A 6,293-nucleotide genomic window follows, 5' to 3' on the forward strand; every position below is an offset into this window, starting at 1 on the left:
AACCTTGAACTCAGAGCAGACACTCTGAAAACATTACAGGATGGAATAGGAGAAACCCTAGGTCTCCTTGGCTCAGGCTGAAATTTTCTGAATAGAGACCCGGAAGCACAACAAATCAAAGAAAGATTGGACAAATGGGATTGCATAAGGTTGCAGAGCTTCTGCAGGGCAAATGACATAGCTAGCAAGATCAATAGAAAGCCCACCGATTAGGAGAAAATCTTTACTAGCCATACAACGGACAAGGGTCTCATATCTAAAATATACTTGGACCTCAAAAAATTAAACCACCCAACAACAAATCCTCAAAGAAACAACTGCTCAATAAATAAGTGGGCGAAAGACTTAAAGAGAAGCTTCTCTGAAGAAGAAAGAAGGATGGCCAATAGACACATGAAGAAATGTTCAACATCCCTAGCCATTTAAGAAATGCAAATCAAAACAATGTTGAGATATCACCTCACTCCAGTTAGAACAGCAAAAATCAAGAACTCTAACAACAACAGATGCTGGAGGGGATGTGGACAGAAAGTAACCTTACTTCATTGTTGGTGGGAATGTAAACTTGTTCAACCACTTTGGAAAGCAGTATGGAGGTTCCTTAAAAGACTTCACATAGATCTCCCCTATGATCCAGCAATCCCACTTTTGGGCATTTACCCAAATGTTTACAAACAAGTCCACACTAAACCTACCAGCACAACTATGTTTATTGCAGCATTATTTACCATAGCTAAGATATGGAACCAACCCAGATGCCCCTCAGTAGATGAATGGATCAAGAAAATGTGGTATATATACACAATGGAATTCTATGCCTCCATCAGAAAGAATGACATTTCCCCATTTGTTAGGAAATGGAAAGGTTTGGAAAAAATTATATTAAGTGAAGTAAGCCAGGCCCAAAGAAACATAGGTCCCATGGTTTCCCTTATTTGCAATATCTAGTATAGGTATGAGTCAAGCGGAAAAGGTCAGATAATGTGATGTTAGTAAAATGAACCCTTAAATATGTATTTTAATGTTTTCGTTTCTTTCATGCATGTGTTTCTAACGCATTTATAAGATTATTTCTTTGTTGCTTTGTATGTCCCTCCCCCACAGGGTAACCCTCGCTTTCACTATATTTGATGTCAGTATAACATGTGGAGGAGATGGGGACAAACAAGTCGTTTAAGGATTCAGGTGGACCTGTTGCAACAATGAGAAGTACAAAATGTCAGGTCAAAACCAGCTTTACAATGTCGGTGTGGGGGGGGAGGGGGGTATAATTGGGTGGGGGGAGGGGGGAGGCTGGGAAGGGATGTGAAGGGTAAACAAAGGAGGAGGCTGCAATGCTTGGTAAGAAATGTATGCATTATCCTGCCCATGTAATTGTAGCCCCTCTGTACAGTATGTTCTCAAATAAAATAAAATAAAATTAAAAAAAAGAACCTGTACAATTTTTATTTTGATGAATATGTTGTCATAACAAATATGTAACTGTTATAATGATGTTCTAAATATTTTTGCTTATTGATTTTTTTGGACAGATTAATTTATGTGAGGTTTTATAATCATAACAATCATATTTTTTAATTGAAAGCATATTATATATTCTTTTTCATATATATATTTACCTGAGATATTATTGACATTTTAACATAAGAATTGAGGCCATGGATCATAATTATTTTAATTTTTTGAATAACCGTGTTTAAACATATTTTAATAATTATAGTGATAAGTTGAACATATTGTATTTAGACATTCACAATGTTTTTAAATTGCTATCCTTATTACTATTTTCCACACTCATACGTAGTACATTTTTCAAATAATATTTTGTTACTCTTTTAAGTATCTCACAAACTACCATCAATTTTTAAATTTTTGATGATTTTCTTATCTTACCTCTATATTTCTTCTATTGCTTCCCCCCATAAAAGTTTCTGTAATTCTTTATTTACAGCAGATATCACTTTCATGCGTTCTTTTCTATTTATGTCTGGTTTGGCTGATTTTTGAAAGTTATGTTATGACTTAAATAAGACTCTTAATAAGCTATAATGGCTCATACATAGAATAACACATATATCAATCAAAGAAATCAATACTAGTGTAAACTCATAACAAATAATTGCAATAGAAACTTCTCAGTGTATTTGTAAGTATAATTAAATAAAACTGAAATAGTTCTTTCAAGCTCTGTGTTATTGAGTAGATATGAGTTATTATTGACCCATAATGACACAATCACTAAACAAATGTCCATTTCATATATATGGTGTTCCCTATGTTATTTTTTGTTTTGTTTCTTAATTTTATTATTGTAAAGGTCATATACAGAGAGCTTAAAATTACAAAAATCAGATAACAATTACATTTCCGTTCAAACAGTATTATCCTCTCCCTTGTTTTCTCCCAGGTTTTCCCTCCCGACTATCTGATCTGACCCTCCGAGTTGTATAGTTCAATTCCAAAATAGTGTCTAGTGAGTATCGTTGCTAAATTAGTTCACTCCTTGTCCCACTATTTCTGTGTTTCTTCTTATCCTCCCCAAATCAGATTAATTTAGCTATTTTTAGTTTCTTTCATCAGTGTTATTCTTATAATACAGCTAAATGAAAACTTATGTATTCAAAGGGTATCTATTAGAACTTAAACTGAACAGTTCTATAAAATACAAATCCATTTTCTTTTTTTGAGGGGGGTCCAGTTGTGGAGCCTGAATTTTGAGCCTGGATGCTGTCCCTCAGCTCTTCAGCTCAAGGTTAGCGCTCTACCACTTGAGCCATAGCGCAACTTCCGGCTTTTTTTCTTTTTGCTTATGTGGTGCTGAGGAATCAAACCCAGGGTCTCATGCATGCAAGGCAAACGCTCTATCACTGCGCCACCTTCCGAGCCCCTACAAATCCATTTTCTACATATATAAATAATATTAACATAGGTACCATAGTCCATTTTGTGCTGCTGTAACAGAATTCCTGAGACTGGGCCCATTATACTGAACAAAATTATACTGGTCCATATCTCTGGAAAATTTGTGATCGGTATAAAATGATTCTTTACATGTTCTTTCATCCTATGGCAGACAAGTAAAGAGAAGTAAACAAAGGACAAGAAGTCAAACTCACAACCTCAAGCAGATTTTAATTGCCATTAATCCATTCATATAGGGGAACCCTTCTCATCTAAACACCTCACATTGAGTCTAATACTCAAACATAATTTTACTCGTGATTATTTCAGTATTAAAGTAGATATAGTCAGCCCAGGTATATATGCTGTTTCATATAAGAAGTTTGCAAATGAACTGTAGAGATACAATGCTTTGTAAACAGGAAAGTGTGTGTGTGTGTCATTTCCTTGATCCAAGAAATGTTATCTCAAAATAATTTTTCCAAGTATCCATTTCCTTACGAATGATCAATATCATTCCTTCTGATGGATGATTAGAATTCTATTGTGTATATATACCATTTTTTTTTTTACCTATTAGGCCACTGAAGGGCATCTGGGCTGATTGGATGTTTTGGCTATGGTAAATAATGCTGTTTTGAACATGGTTGTGCTGGTGACTTTAGTGTGGCCTTAAAGAGGGGAATGTGGGGAGAAAGCAGCCAAGAATTCATTGTATATACGATAGAATTGAGAAAAAAATAGGGAAATGGTGGGTCAAAGGGTGTTGAAGAGGTTGAAGGGATGACATGGATCAACATGCATCATACACATCAATTGCTTTATGGCAAAAAATCAATACATAAAAAGAAAAATGAATGAAGGGTTAGATTAAGATGGGTGGTTAAGAACATTGAAAGGGGCAACATTGAACAAGATTCACTGTATTCATAAACTGCTTTGAGAATAGCAAATCCTTTGTAATGTTATTAAAGATAATAAAAAAAACAATTAAAAAGAACTGTAGGTCAAAAGCCAAAAAAAAAAAAAAGAAAAGAAAAGAAAGAAAAAGAAAAATTGCCTCATTTTAAGCGTAGACATACTTTTTTTTCTTTTATCAAGCACAAAGTTTAGACTTTACATGTTATTTTCATCTATCAGAGGTGAGATGATCCGGCAATTTAGCCCTTTAAGGGCCCTCAAATAATTTGGAATATGACTGTAAAAACACATATGTTTCTTGTGTGCTTCTTGTCCACTACTCTTGGCCATCTGGCTGTATTGGTCATTTTTAATTGCCATTGAATAACTTATTTAAAAAAAGCCAGATGGCTTTGGTAGAATTAAAGGTGCCATCTCATGTTAAATATATTATATTTGGTTCATAAACATTTTGTTAACTAGTATTTTTCTGGTATTTGGATTACAAACTATATAGTGCATTGCTCCTATGCTTAAGCTGATGATATACTGAAGAAAATAACCAAACAATGCTAATATATTTATATGTATATGTATATAAAATACACTTACACATAAAGAATGGAATTCGTCTGTTTGCAATCATTTCAATGCTATGGGAAATTTGTACTCAATGACAGAAAAATTATCAGTGCTTTCTCTTTTTTTAAATGATATGCTATCTTCAGTTTCAATAATGTGGAAAAACACTTGCTGTAATATTCATAAAAATGAGTACTGTTCTAAAGATGTGAACTCGATAGTATAGCAAGTAAATTTTTTATAAAGATTAAAGAATTCTATAAAATTGGTATTGACCCACAAGTTAACCTGCTGACATTTAACTTAAAAATTAGCTTTATAAGCTGAAGAACAGAGGACAAGCCCTGAGTTCAAGCTCCAGAACCAACACACTCTATCACATACACAAAAGATAATCAAATCAAGCCAAAAATTGTCTTGTATATAACTTTATCTGATGTGGGGTGGGGAAGGGTTAAGCACAGAAATGGTGGGACAAAGGGTCAACCAATTTAGCAGAAATTGCTAGATACTACGTTGGAACTATACAATTTTGGGGGAGGGAAGTAGGGAGAGGAAAAACTGGGAAAGAATGAGGGAGGTAATGACACGTTTCAAAAGGAAATACACTCATTACTTGACTCATATAACTGACACCTCTCTGCATATCACTTTTACAAAAATATTTAAAATAAGTAAATAAAACAAAAAGAAAAAATTAGCTTTATAGTAATTTTTATCAGAGCTTTAATTAATAATGATAATTTTCTAGATCTGAAAACTATGAATATATTTCAGAAAAAAAATCAAGTAGCTTTCATACTTTCATGTAATGCGTTATATTTGCTAACTTGATAAAAAACAGCATACTATATCACCACTTTTTAGTAGAAAATCATATTGGCATTTAAATAAATACCAGTATTATCAATTGGCTAGTTCAATGATGACATTGACATATATTTAAGAAATTTCAGTTTATATATTTAGTAACAATAAACAAAAAAATCTGAACATATGTTCTCACAAGTTTAATTTTTGTCCTAATTTTAAAAATGTATAGTTAGGGTCAAACTTTAGTAGCAATGTATTTATAGCAACTTCAAAATTTGCAAGATAACATCTTTCTTAATCTAGTCAGAATACTGACAAATCTCCCTTATCTCTTTGTATTATGACATTTTTGTTGACACTGTTGTATTGAAGAACTTATTATTAGCTAAAGCCTTTCCCAAAATAATCCTACTGAAAGATGGAACATCCTGATAAACTATATAATAACATTCCTAAGAAGCTATTAAAAATTGATACATCAGTCCAACAAAATCATTTTAATTATGTACTTTTGTGTACAATAAAACTTTTGAGTAAAAAATGCTGTTACATTTTGTGTAAAACAAAAGTAAAATATGAAAAATAATTTTCAGCTGTGGACATTGGCAAAATATGCATTGTAATATGTTTGGCTAAACTATTATTTCTGACTAATATTTTGTTGTTTGTGCCCATAATTGAAATCAAGAATAACCTGCAGAATTTGTTAGTAACTAAATGTTAATAATTCATAATATTACTCATTTTTGGTGATGTATTTCAGAGAAAATTTAAAGAACAACTTAGCCATATTATGACGCTGTTAATAATCTGAAACAGACTTGAAGGGAGTCTGAGAGCTTGTCAATGGTCAATTTTGTTTCTTTTTTGTTATTTTTTATTAGTTATCTTTAAGGAGTTGTACCAAGTTTGTTGCAATTTAACAAAGAAATTTAAGAATACAACGCATCTTGATCTACGTCACCCTTTTCAACATTCTGATCCATCCCTTTTCTTCCTGTCCCTTCCTATACTCTTCTTAATTTTGTAGGATACACAATGGATTCTTGACTGCATTCTTCCCATCTTTCCTTTTCACTTATCCACTGCTTTGCCCT

The sequence above is a fragment of the Dipodomys merriami genome, unplaced genomic scaffold, assembly GCF_024711535.1.
Source record: "Dipodomys merriami isolate MVZ:Mamm:240054 unplaced genomic scaffold, mDipMer1.0.p SCAF_77, whole genome shotgun sequence".
Classification (NCBI taxonomy): domain Eukaryota; kingdom Metazoa; phylum Chordata; class Mammalia; order Rodentia; family Heteromyidae; genus Dipodomys; species Dipodomys merriami.